The following is a 14606-nucleotide window of genomic DNA, read 5'->3' on the forward strand; positions in this document are numbered from 1 at the left end:
AGATAGAGGAAACACAAACATAAAATTGAATAATATATACGAATCACATAATACATAAGAAATTGGATGCTGCAAATTGTTGACGCTGTCAAGATGTGCATGGATAACTTAAATCTCAATCACTAAATCTTAAGATTCTATTCTTGTAAACATAATTGAGGATATATTAAAAACTTAAGTCGTTTCATTTCAAAAACAAAAGCATTTGTTACGATCATCAGAGTAACTAAAATTTTAATAAAATTTTTGACCTATTTCTAAATCGTGTTAAAATTTTGATTACTGTTTCCTTCGCATTGCGATAAGTCCATTTTTCTTTTCAGGTTAGTCTATTCCTAGATGGAAACAACGCACACCGTATATTCCTCATTACTCTGTTTGTTTCATTTCAACTGGTTGTTTCTCCATGGAGTATCAGAAATGCAAAAACATCACTGTAGCATGCACATGATGATTTGCTTGTGCAACTGTAAGTCATTTACATACCGCGTGTTTTATGGGTGAAAACGGATTAAAAAATAAAGTTGTCGCATCACGCGATCTGCTACTCGGATAAGAATATAAGAAAACGCTCGTCATATTCTTCCGATTTTTCGCATCACCTGCATAAATCACCTGCTAACGCAGCTTTGAGAACGTTAAATAGAAGTACATATATATATATATATATATATATATATATATATATATATATATATATAAATGAAGAGCCGAAATCATTCCGTGTGCTGTATCATTAACACTTTGAGCAGCTCATTGAACTGAAATCATCGACTATCTGTAATATTTTTAACGATCATTTATAAGAATTTTTAACAAGTGCAATAACTTATTTTATTTACAATTTTTTTATCTAGCTTAATCGAAATAACGTGATTATATTAATAAAGCAAATCAATGTTATTACCGTTGATAATAATGAGATAACATCTTTGGTTAAATTCATCATCAATGTTTCCTTCTATCCTGTTTTTCTTTCTGTCCGAGAAATGGCAAATAAATAAAGGTAAAGCTGCGATAAACATCAATTACAATATTACTGGAGTTTTCAGTAATCAAAAGTGCTATATATATATATATATTAAAAATGCGTCCCGAGCAGAAATTTTTAATTGCAATTTCTAATTACGTTACAACGTTACGTTCGGGGGAGAACATCGAGGGCGACACGATCGGGAAACCTTTGAGCACAATATACGCCCGAGAGGAAAGACAAGAAGATTTCACCTCAGTCAACCCGGCTCTCGTACGAACAATCCCTCTAACAGAGACTCGCGAGCGGATCGAACGTCGTGCATGTTGGAGGTTCTCGAGATCGCATCTGTTCACGAAGGCGCCCTCGCGTGATATCGCCGTAATGTCATACATCGCAGCGTGATACGTACGACCCGTTATGCCGTTATCGAACGTATCTCTAATATTCTCGCTCTCGACCGGATTCGCCGAGACGAGAAACTCCGCGCGCTCACGCGCTCTTTTTGTATTCTCGACTACATCCGAACCGAAAATTTCCAAACGTGCGCTGTGTGACTTTATGTTTTATTTTACCGAGCACAAAGAGAACATATTTTCCGCGTAGACGTAAAAACCGTTAAATATTAAATGAGAGAGAGAGAGAGAGAGAGAGAGAGAGAGAGAGAGAGAGAGAGAAAGAGCTACATCTTGGTACAGTAATTGACAATTCTCGTAGATCTTTCTTAGCAGATGGGTTCCATGTACATCTCACGGGAGTGAAAAGAACGAAAGCGAAAGTTACAAAGATGCATTCGCTTCCCCGGGGATCTGTAATTCTGCTCTGCCTTGTTGGCACGTAAATAAGGAGTGAAACAAATAGGGAAAGTTACGCTCGTGAACAGGATAGCCCAGTTTCCTTCGAACTTCTTTCTATATATATATATATATATATATATATATATATATATATATACAGATTCTCGGAGCAAATTGAAGTTGATTTGTTTCTTAACAAAAATAGGCCATCGATAACTATCGAGTTATGGGCGATTGAAAATTTAAACAACTAAACTTCGGAAGAAACATCAGCGAACGACAAAACTCCATTTCTGAATCCAATCTCGAATCAATCCTATATAAGTATCCGTTTGAATTTTACGCTTGCTTAAAAAGACATTTGAAACATCTAATAAAAAATGGATCGACGTCGAATCGATCTGCGGTTGAAGCAAAGTATACTCGAAACTGCTCGAAGAAATTTCAAAGTAAATGTATAATCAATATTTATACAATTCTCTTTGTTACATTATAACAAAATAAGATCTTATTTCCTAAAATTAATTTCTAGCTACGGTCCTGCTATACACTATCTCGCACTTGCGTAAATAGTTATTTATATATTCTAGTCTCTGGACTGTTTAATTATATTCGACAATATCTAAATATATATCTCGGATTGTCAAAAAAAAAAAAAAAAAATTAATCTAATCCCAAAAAAGAAAATAATCATTTATCTTATACTTCTTTCGGCTTTATATCTGCCTGTATAAATAAATATTGTACGGTTTATATATACGTACCAGAAATAAAAATGCGAAACCTCGTTTGACATAAATCACGTTACTATCGATTGTTATATTAATGAGTTGTCGAAAAAAAACGATTGGTATATGCGTTCTTGCGTAATCCTTTTGTTTTAACAGTAACGGCTAACTTCGTGAAAAATATATGAAGTTAAATCAAGTTCATTATGCCACGACAGGCACATACAAAGATTACAGAGCATACCCTGTTGAATAAATTACAAAGGATTTTGCTTTTTTTAACATTTCGAAAAGTATGTGCGTCTATTATTAACCCTTTTCTATTAAATGTTCCACGCTGCACATGTCACGTGGCGCGGTTTCTTTTTTCGTTGACATAACAATTAGCATCACGTGCGTCCTGGCAAATCGATACAGTGTGAAGAAATAAAAAGCTCGAACATCTGTTTATCAGTTAACTAACGTGTAACAATTATTCGTCGAGGACCAGCACGTGTCGCAATTCTGAAAAGCGTAAAAAAAAAGGCACAGATCCTTTTTTTCTCCCGCAAACGTTCCACGGCAAACACGCACAACGTGACGTCACAATCCGAGGTTTTCGTATGCCAGACATTTGTAATTACATTTATTTAAGATATAATCTTAATCTAAAATAAAGAAGAAAGATTTCATAGACGACGAGGTGACCTTTCTTTTCCGAGAATCAGCAAACGTGAAGACTAAGAATTATTGTATTCGAATGTTACATAATTTGTAGAGTCGAATTAAAAAAAAAACAGTTAAACAACTGAGATTTTAATCAAGAATAAGAGCAACTTGTTACCACATAATAATTTAAAATCAACAAGTAGCGATATTGTTTCGCGATACAATTATGACATCATCAACAATTAATTACAATTACGAGTAGCGTGTGAATAATCGATTAACAGCCAGTTAATGGCAAATCGTTGGGTTAAAGCAACGATTCACAGCGCCGTCGCGAATTTGCATAATCGCTATCAGAATTATCGTGTCGTAACGCGATTAAGCTCGGCACGAACCGACAAATTATAAAATCATACTAGCGAGTGTCATTGAAGCGGCGTGTTGAGTTTCGCATTTCTCGCGACGAGTCTGCATTATTAAGCTCCGATTAAGCTCCAGAAACGGAGAGGAGAGGGCACCTCAAAAGGGGAATTACCGGTGGATGTAGCCGCGCGCAATAAACGAACGCGCGAATCTCTGCTCGTATTCCCAAAGAAAGAAAGGGACGCGCGTAAAAAATGCTTTCGCGTAAATTTTTTTGCATGCTACATTTTTGCGTTTCTTTTTCGCGAGTGCGGGATTACAACGTTAGCTGAGCGTCCCAGAGGTGGCTTCATCCGCGGATCTCGCCGTCAGAGCGAGATGTTAATTACTTAGCGCGACAGCAGTGCGCTTGAAGTGCGCTCATCAATTAAAACACGCGGTTGCTTTGCCTCGCCGACGCACATATATATTATTCCAATCGTCAATATTACATTCTTTTTTTTTTTTTTTATACCTAGCACATAGGCGTGGAAAGTATCGGAGCGAGCGCGTGAGAGAGGGAGAGAGATCAACTGCGCGTGTATATCTCGCCTAAATTGACGCAATTGTCTCGCCGATCCGCATGATCGCCTTTATCTAACGTCCAACCGACCGTGTTGTCGGTTGATTTAATTTTGAAGCTATGATAAATTTAGATAAAACGACCGCAAATCGTGAATCCCGACGGCGGAGTGAGACACGTACGGCGCGTACGAAAGCGTTTTCGCATTTCGCGAGATCTCTCTCTCTCTCTCTCTCTCTCTCTCTCTCTCTCTCTATCTATCTATCTATCTATCTATCTATCTATCTTGCTTTATCTCGCATTCGACCGTATTGGGTGTCGTAGGAATTTTCGAGGGCTGAGATGACGGCGGCGGCGGCAATAGCGGGGGTGGTGGCAGCGATGCTTCTTACGTCGGCGCGATAAAGCGCGCTTCAAAGGAGGAGGCCGAGAAGTCTGGTGGGGTCTGGGATTGACGTCATTCGATGACGTCAAGCAGGATCGTGTAGAAAGCTCGTAGGAGCCATGCGCATCAAGCTGGAACTCGAGGAAAGACGGTTTCTCTTCTTTTCTCTAAAAATCCTCTCTATCAGACTACCTGAAATTTCTAATATATGATTCAAAATGTAATTTTAGCAAAGAAAAAAAATCCATTGTTCGCACGATAATTTATATCGCTAATGCCATTTTCGAAAAATTAAAACGAGCGTTAAAATTACACAGTGTATTTTTGAAAATCTTTACAGAAAAAAAATCCCAAATCTTTCTTATTTCTCGTCTTTTTGATGTAATTATTTCTTAATAGATCGTTTGAAGATTAAACCCATAATTCGGAAACAATACAAGAGATACACTTTTGTAAATATTAACTGTATACGAACCTTGAGAATTTAAGGATGCACTGGTGTTGTAAACAGGAAATTGCAAATTACCGCGATGAAAAATAAAGAGTAGAGTCAATGCCGCACCAATTAATCCAACATACCCTCGTGACTTTTTAATGAAGATTGTCACTCGCAATCTACATCTAACATATTCGCTTTTATAATTTCAGTCCGTTTAATCCGCGCTCCGTTATCCTCGTTCCCGCGATCGTGGTAAAGAACAAAAGTTTTGTAGAACCGTCCCCAAGGACTCGTTCCGCGCTTTGTTCACGACCCATCGTGGCGATTTATAAAGCCCTTTAGGAAAGCTCGTTCCGAGCCACAATGGACTCGAACGCTTTTTCCGCGACGAGCTGCTCGAGTAATTGAACATCATGATCGCGCTACTCGAGGTTGGTTATTTATTCAACGAACAGGGTGTTTATGCCTGGGCGATGCTTAACTCGCCGCGAGAGCGAATCGCGCGCGTCGAGCCACGCGGACGCAACGTGCAGCGAAAATCCTAATCGCCCGCTGAGTGTTTGTAATGCGATAATGCCGTCGGCGGCACGGCCGACGTCGGTGTCGGTGTCTCCTCGGCCGTGTCGCCGAGAGAGGCGATGATTCATGAAATTACTGCCGTGACTTTACGGCGGCCGCGCGTTTCCTCGTGGCAGAAATAGTCCACGATGTGCGCGAGTAAATTTCGTTTGTTATCGTTTCAATAGGACAGTTCTAAAATTGTATGATTAAAGATGTGACATAACGCGTGAATTGAAAAGCTGAAGGGGAAAAAATACGGACGGAAGGGATGGGGAAGGAGAGAGGGAGAGGTCAGCTATTTCGGCAATAAAATAGATATAATGTATATATACATATTTGTATATATATATATATATATATATATATATATATATATATATGAATGTGAAATGATTATCCTAAATTAATGATTAGAAATTGAAATGAACAAAAAAGAAAATTTAATCTGTAATTATTCTTCGCGAAAGAACATATTTATCATCACCATATATATGTTAATTTCAAGCTAAATTTATTCTCCATATACGAATCCTTTATATATAATGTTATATTATTTACTATAAAATTATTGCTTTCTAAATTAAAATGTGTAAATCAGAATCGACAGATTTAATTTTGAAAAATTTAAATAGAAAATAAATTTAAGTTGATATTAACATGTACATGATGATAAATATATATTTTATAAATATAATATTTTCATCGCAAAGAATAATTATAGATTAAATTTCTCTTTATTCTTAATATAATATGATCTCAATATGATAATCACTTCACGTTTTTATATTTAATATTTTTACATCTTTTATATTTAATATTTTTACATCTTAAAAATAAAAATATGATTCAACCAACTATAGCATATGTTTCTCTCATTTTTATTTTATGTTCCAAAAACAATTACAAAAGAATTTTCATTAAATAAATTTTTATTTATTTATTCTTTTATTTATAAATTATGTATACCTTTTACACGCCATAATATTTTTAATAGCTTGGTATAATTTTAAAAAAATCGATAAAAAATGTCAGAGAGAAAGAGAGAGAGAGAGAGAGAGAGAGAGAAAGAGAGAGAGAGAGAATTGTACATAAATCAAAATAGATATAAATATAAAAATAAAAATAAAGACAAGGATGAGAGAAGAATGAGATATGAATATGGTCTATGTCGTGCATTACTCGTACTGCACGATTGAAGAGTCTTAAATTAAAAATATAATGTCTTACGATCTCGACATGCAGTATTCAGTCGAAACTACCTTCGTAAAAAAGATATAACAACGTGCAACGAATAGAAAGTGAGTGCTTTTACGCGGTTATTATATAATTATAAGTTGTTTACTCATGCATTTTACATTAGATTAGAGAGTTTCGATCGTTCCTGATAAATAACATTATACATTAATTAATTTCCAATAATTTCTTCTAATTACACATAAAAAGAAGAGAGAATTCATCCTTATGTTGTTTGTTACAAAATATGACATAATTAAAAAATAAAATTACAATTTCGAAAAAAACCAAGTATTTCTTGTTAGTGTATGCAAGTACTACAACAGACCAATAGACATTTATCTTTGTTTTGCAATAATTTTTTGAAACTAAAAGTATGTTTTCTCACACATTTACAATTATCTTTTAATGACAGATGTCATGAAGAAGGTCTGTTCGGGCTTCTCTAAAAATTTACAAAATCTGCTATTATTAGGAATTCTTATCGACGCATATACACACAAGAAAGTCTCGCGTTAGTTATTATTTTATTAATGCTGTCGCAGAAGGTAAACCCGATTCTTTCTTTAACTTGATGATTATGCTAGAAATTTCATGCGATCGCACGGACGTCACGTTTCCGCGACTCTTATCTGGTCCTTCATCGCCTGTCGTCAACAAATTTTTCGGTGTATGTCTGTGCTCCGCATACCTCGGTAGTTTTCATCGTGACGCACTCCGGACGCATTTACGCAAAAGATACGTCGATGCGAAATGCCCGATGACGTTCGTCACCGGGCGGCGAAATCGAGAGTACACGCACTGGGTTGAATTACAAAACATACCGTTAAGTCGTTATGTATTTTACATGCGCATCTCACTCCGTATGACTCCGACAGCTCGTTCCGACATTCGAAATCGCATAAAAAAGTCACATTTATACATCCGTTCATCTTGGCCCGCATCTTTTTATATCTCCCGTATTTAAAACGGGACACGTATATAGAGTGTGCTATCTCCGTCCTTTTTCCATTAACAATTCTTTCATCTGTTTAAAATAGCATGCTATTGTCATTACTTGACTAACGCAAGTCTAAAAAAAATTGTCTTTGACCTTGGAGTTGACAATGGAATTAATTTCGCATAAATTTTAAATATTAAAAATGAACTTGATTTCCAAAAAATGTGTGTCATGTCAGAATTCCAAAAATAACAAAAAATTTATAATATTCATTAAAGCATATAATTAGCATATATCAAATTATAACTGATTATATTCGAATAAGAAATAAAAAAAACTGTGGAAGTAATCCGAGAATAAAAAGTAACGAGTAAATTTTTAAGATACTTATTCATAATCTCATTCAGATATAATTAATTACATTTGAATGCTCTACATATCAAATAAAATATATAATAAAATATATGTTATATGCTTTTTTTAATTTTGTTTACAAATTTATTATCTTTTGAAATCCTAATGTGATATATAAATATTTAAATATCAGATATTTTTAACGTAATAAAAATCGCGAAATATTTCATCTTCTTTCAAGGTTAAAAAAAATTTTTTTTATAGACGATTACGTAATTTGCGCATATGTAACCGATTGTCTCGTAACGCGTAATTAATCTTCGAATAAAAAAATCTAACAGGAAAGGGAAATTTACTGTTTTACCGAAATAACCGTAATAAAGATTGGACAACTGTTGCTAGTATAGTAAATGCATTCATGCGTGCGTGCGTGCGTGCGTGCGTGCGTGCGTGCGTGAGTTTGCGTAAAACGATGTAAATTACATAGACCGAAATGAAAATAGCGACCGTGCCGTAATCTTAAGTTCAATATCAACGTTAATAGTAGGAGATAAGATCGCATTTGATGTGTGCGTCACACATCGCTGACATAATAGCGTGCTTTGGGTCACGCGGTGCAAGAAAGTGAGCTGCGTGATACGCGATGCTGCGAGAGCAACTTTGCAGCGAGAGAACCGAGAACCGAGTTGAGGCAGTCGAACGATGAAAATTCCCGACGTTGTTTGACGAAAGGTATACGAGAGATACGTACGAGAGAGATTTCCGCGTCGGTAAAGTCAGAAAATAGAGAGAATAAAAACATCAAAGCCTCGTTGGAGCGGTAATTAATATCTTACCTTGTAAATATTGACTTGCGAAGTTGGCTTACGTTAACGTCTCGCATCACAGTTTTACGATTGGCATAACTACTTCCTGCGTTCGCTATTTTGCCTCGTCGTGACGTCAAATAGAATCATAAAAAAAAAAAAAAGAACCGTGTTTTCTTCTTTCCTTTTACCGTTGTTTCTCTGGCTGTGGGTTTCCTTTTGTTGTAGTTACGATTATTCACCCAGCTAACTATCTTTGACGATACGGCGGCGAGAAATTTATCTCATCGATCAAAAAAGAATACGTCTCGTTCTCGTCAAGCGAGAAAGCCGACTGATAGCCGTCGTTTCCCTGGCGAGAATAGGACTTTAATTCCGCAACGAACAAAGGCAATTTGTCAGACAGGCTCATTATTGGATAACACGATGAAAAAAAAAAAAAAAAAAACAGATAAACCACCGCGGTTCTCAATTGCATAATCGATGATGAAAGACGGAACTGTTGTACGAACGATGAGCACGCGCTCTTGAACATATGCGAAACCTTCTTTTTCTGGATTACCCGAAGCGAGTGTAATTGAATCGAGCAGACAGCCAACGTCGAACTTAACGTCGACAGATGAAATTCCTTGGTGTTCCTCCAACCCGTTCGCTTCTCATCAATTTCTTCATTTCTCTCGTTAAACAAACTTGTGACAACCTTTCGATATTTCTCGATTTTGTTATCGTTGGCACGACATAACGAGAGAGAGAGAGAGAGAGAGAGAGAGAGAGAGGGGTGATCGTAATTGAAAATATGAATAAGAAAGTGACCGGGTACACAGATATATTTCACGTGTCAACCTTTCGATATCGATGCTTTTGGAACATCCAGCGATATGTATCGCATAGCGGGAGCCTCTCGGAGGAAATAGACATATAAAAGTAGGACAAATCTCTCTCTCGCTCTCTCTTCCCCTTTATCTAGCCTGTTTCACGCCACTTCCGCGTGAAACTTCGCAAAATGTCAAAAATCGACTGATTCCACTGCAACCTCGTCATGCTATTGATTTACCGACGTCGCTCGCGTGCGAGCGCAAAATCAAGCCGAATCCGACCTACGACAAGCGGACGGTGCGTAGGTGGTGCAGGACCTCTGCGAAAGAGAAGGACAAGAGAGAAAGACAAGAGAGAGAGAGAGAGAGAGAGAGAGAGAGAGAGAGAGAGAGAGAGAGAGAGAGAGAGATACCGCAAGATTCAAGTCTTGGCGTATATGTCAACCAGTGTTACGTTCGCTGCACTTGCTCTCATGACGACAATGACGACGACGAGGAAGCCGCTCTCTCCTTCTCGACCTTGCCTCGAAGGCACTATCGATTCCACCCGACCTCGAGGATTCCGAAGGATGTCCGACCGAGATGGAAGGACCGTCTCGAGTGCGACCTACGACAAGAGAGTGCACAAGTCGCGTGGGTGCGTGAAGGATAAAAGCCTCACGCGTATAATAAACGCACGATTAATATTCCTGGAGTACTCTTTAAATACTGAATTCTAAGAACACATCGAGGACGTACGTCAGAAAAAGGAAAATTTTTGTTGCAAGCAAGCAAGGAAAACTTTGGTTTTTTTCGCGTCGTAAAAACTCGTATTTCTTTCGCGTTATAAAAATTGCAAATAGAAATGTAACTTTCTTAAGAAATAGAATAGATATTAACTAGTTTGAAATTCAAATGTAATATGTTTAGAAGAAAAATCGTTAGTTTTTTTTTTATACATACTCTTTTGTGTTTTTCTCACGACACATTTTTCTCGCACGATCAATTCCAATATCTCGCGACGTCAGACTTACTAAATATTTGTCAATACCGGGGTTATTTGAAGCTCTACGAAGACGTATTTTAAACAAAGGCAAATTTTCATGAATAAATTTTATAATATCAAAACATTAACATCTCGTGCATGTTATTTTCCGTTGTGGAATAAAATATTGGAGAATGAAATAACATTCGATGCATTTCAAAATCTTGATTACAGTTTGACACTGATATTAACTTTCAGAAAAATTGCGATATGGCCGCGAATATTAATATATAATATATATATATATATATATATATATATAAGATAGTTTGCAGTAATATATTATATTCAATAGAAATTCCACGTGGATATGCGAGCTTTGAAAGATATATGGAAAACGTGGCTTACAGTCGCCTACCCAGGAAAGCGGATCGATATTTTATGTGGACCCCTGAATATTATGCGGCGCATTTGCAAGTAAATAGAATTTTCGAAATTCTGAAAAAAAAATATCTCTCGAAATACGGTTTTGTTTTACAAACGGCGTGAGAAGGACAAACTGGGGCGCGATGAGATTTTCACCTTGCAAGGGGAGGAGGGAGGGAATTTCTGGAATAACCATCTCTGCGAAGTTCACCTGAGGGATGTGTCGTCTCGAAATAGCGTGTTATTGCGTGTTTGTGAAAAACGGTTCTCGTTTGCGAGAAAGTAAAAATACAGGAGAGGAGTTTCGGAGGAATTTCCAGCGTCGACGATACGTTAGAGTCATCCCTGATGAAAATGCGCGCGGCTGACGTCAATTTTCTAAAAAAAAAAAAGAAAAAAAAAGAAGCAATTGTATGGAGACACCGATTAAAACCAGACGTGGTCATTATCAATTATCCTCAATCTTCTTCGAATCGTTCTACTGAATTGACTGATCGCAGAGGAAGCGAGACGGAAAGCGTTTTCCAGCGCGCGTCTGCTCTGAGTAATTATTTAGCACAATTATTTCATTAACCGTTAAGAAATCGAATAATACTTCGGGCATAATTCGCTTAAGATAATTGTCAACAATGAATTGAATGGGTGAGTTGCAAGAATTATTTGCATATATCTTTTTAAAATTATGCTTTGCAAATTCAGAGTGAGTTTCTGGTAAGAACGAAAGAGAAATAAAGTCGTTAGGCTAAATAATTGTATTTTAAACAATTAAATCTTGTCTGGCTTGTACTATATTTACATTTTTACATTTCTATATATTAACCCTCAAGTACTGAGGTTGGTTTGCGGGATCGCGCGAAAAAAAAATATATCTGTCTTATTTTCGCTTTCAAGTGCTCCATTTGTTCATGGTACGTTGATTGATAGAACAAAGATTTATAAAATTCTTTTATTTCAGCTTTTTTGAATCGATGTCGCAGGGGCCAACCTCAGTAAAAGTGTCACTATTTTATTTCGGTATTTAAATTATAGTTTTAACGATCGAGGAAATAATTGCTCGCGACCTAAACGGAACACGATGTACACAGTGGTGGTGCAATCCATTCTGTTCGATTTCGCAGACAGCCGGTGATCAGCCGATCTACGTTCCGCTCTGCGCTCGCTATAATTTCAACGAATCGCCGTTAAAACAGCGAAACGGCTCTTCCGCACGATCGCGTTACGTTCGATTCGTAACAGAGAACACCTGACGAGTTCGACAAGGTAGACACGAAACGTACTCTGTTAAGACCGCGTATCACGAAAACGCGCTAGGACAAATCCTCCCATATAACACACACAAACTTTGCAGCTATTACAGTGTTTACAACATTGCTGCAATGTTACAATATTGCAACAGTGCTGTTGTAATTGAGCTATAAGATCTGCGCTGTGTGGGCTGCGCCCTAATACAAAAGTGTGTTAAATCAAAGATATCCAGATAATGCTCGTCGTTGTATTTCAAGATTTGGAGTTACAAATGTGGAGTTATTTAGAATGGTCTTAAAGGAGAGAGAGAGAGAGAGAGAGAGAGAGAGAGAGAGAGAGAGAGACAGAGAGAAGTGCACTTAGCTTGGAAATTTACGTTCTTTTTGGAAAAACATCTGCTTTTTTTATTATTAAATATCAATTATTTCTGATTATATTTTTATTTCTCAAATCAATATCTTTTTTCTCGCATTTAAAAATGTGGAAAATGTGGAAATTTTCTAACTTTTCATCAATATTTTCTTTATTTTGAAAATAAAGAAAAATATTTTTAAATCTTATTTTTTATACCAGGAAGAGATATTAATATAAAGTATAAAGATAGAAATGGTCCAAAATAAACGACGGTTTGATAGTACTAAATAATATATGATATAAATAAAAAATTTACAGAGCTTTAATATGCGGGTCACATTTTTGCCGGATTATATTTTACATCCTGTCCGAGGGATGTAACGGATAAATTACACATACCAAGATATCGATTTCCCGAGTTGGAGGATGCAAGTCTGACTAATCCACGGCCGCGTCTACTTAGCGCAGCAGACGCACGTCGCGTTAATTACGTGCGAAAGACGATACTTCTTTCGTGCGTTTCGCCGCGTTAATTATCATCCTTGAAAAAGCCGCGCGCAGATCATCTTCAATTTTCTTAAGAAACGAAACACGTGGGTATTCGTGCATATTCAAAGCGGATGATTCTCGTTTTACGATCGCGAATCGTGAAATTCGCACGACGTGCGTGAGAATCGTCGTCGGCAAAAGTCCATTGACGTCAATTAGAACCGAATAAAGAGAATCGCTCGTTCGACGCCGATCTTCCACCGAAGATCCTTGACTCGGAGATCGAGGAGAGACGATGACGAGAATCGTCATATTCGTTAACCCACGTATAAAACGACTCTCTCCGTCCTCCGTCCCTTCCGTAGTCACCGTCAATTTTGCTCGACCTTCACATTTCACTTATAATTATTTCTTTTTTTTTTACCTATATTTGCCCCGATGAATTCAATCCCGAATATATACGCGAGCAATGTAAATAATCTTAATAACTCTCGCACATCTCGATAAATATTCATAAACATAATGCAAATAAAACGCCGATTCGTCATAACCGCGCGTCCACGCTATATAGAGTCGCGCTTATAAATATTGATCCTCCTATAGAATACGACCCGAATGAATCTGATTAATCCGTTCCTGGTTCGAAGGTCGACGAGAGAAAACTTCGCCTGCCGATATACATTACCGTTATCCCCGGCCCGCTTATACTTTTTTTTTTCTTCTTTTCATATACGAAGCGTTACGTCCTCGCCTCGGTGAAATCGGCATTATGAAAGGGAAAAATTGGCATCGCATGCGGATCGGATGATGCGGCAACGCGATGCCGATTTCGACAGCCGTCTCGCTCCAACGAGCGACTCGTATTTGCATTATTGCAACTTGCATTTCTGTCGGACGGACTCGATCCTTATTGCCGAGGATCTTATTGCGGCGATGCGATACGTGCCGATCAAATCCATGCCTGGTTTCCTCGAAACCCGAAATATCCTCGCTCTCTATTCGACAGTTATATAGAAAGAGTAATGAAACCCCGCCACGTAAATCGCTGTTATTCTCAGCCCGTCGTCAATATGAATTTATTACGCTATCAATCCGCGAGCGAATATGACCGCGCGACTATACATGCAAGGAACGTCCCAGTGCCTTCGGCTTTACTTTCGACGGCGCGCTCCCTCGGTCGCGATCTAGAGTCGACCGTTCCGTGCCATCTAATCTAAATTTTAGAGACAGATGCGATCGTGATCTAATCTAGGCCTAAAGGATTTCGAGAGGAAAATTGCATTTATACTCGGAAGGAACAATTTTGCTGTAGGATCTAAAAATTTAGCTGGATGCAGATCTGAAAAATAGTTTTGTTGGACCAAAACTCAAAATTATTATGTAGGATGTTTAAATATGAAATACCCCGCCACGTAAATCGCTGTTATTCTCAGCGCGTGACGATAATATTTATGCAAAATTTTTTTAATATTCTAGCAATTAACGTCTTAATTATATATATTCTGATGGCTCGATAAAATTATT

At 37.3% G+C, this 14606-nt stretch overlaps 1 long non-coding RNA gene across 1 annotated transcript; it reads right to left on the bottom strand.

The window, feature by feature from the left end:
- Positions 1–2203: 2203 nt before the first annotated feature.
- LOC148936562 (uncharacterized) lies at positions 2204–5592 on the bottom strand. Its single transcript, XR_016139145.1, has 2 exons — positions 4932–5592; positions 2204–4648 (listed from the first exon to the last, which is right to left on the bottom strand). It is a non-coding gene; the product is annotated as an uncharacterized LOC148936562 (long non-coding RNA).
- Positions 5593–14606: the final 9014 nt, after the last annotated feature.

The sequence above is a fragment of the Pogonomyrmex barbatus genome, unplaced genomic scaffold (genome assembly GCF_055798465.1).
Source record: "Pogonomyrmex barbatus isolate J1 unplaced genomic scaffold, ASM5579846v1 scaffold2, whole genome shotgun sequence".
Lineage (NCBI taxonomy): Eukaryota > Metazoa > Arthropoda > Insecta > Hymenoptera > Formicidae > Pogonomyrmex > Pogonomyrmex barbatus.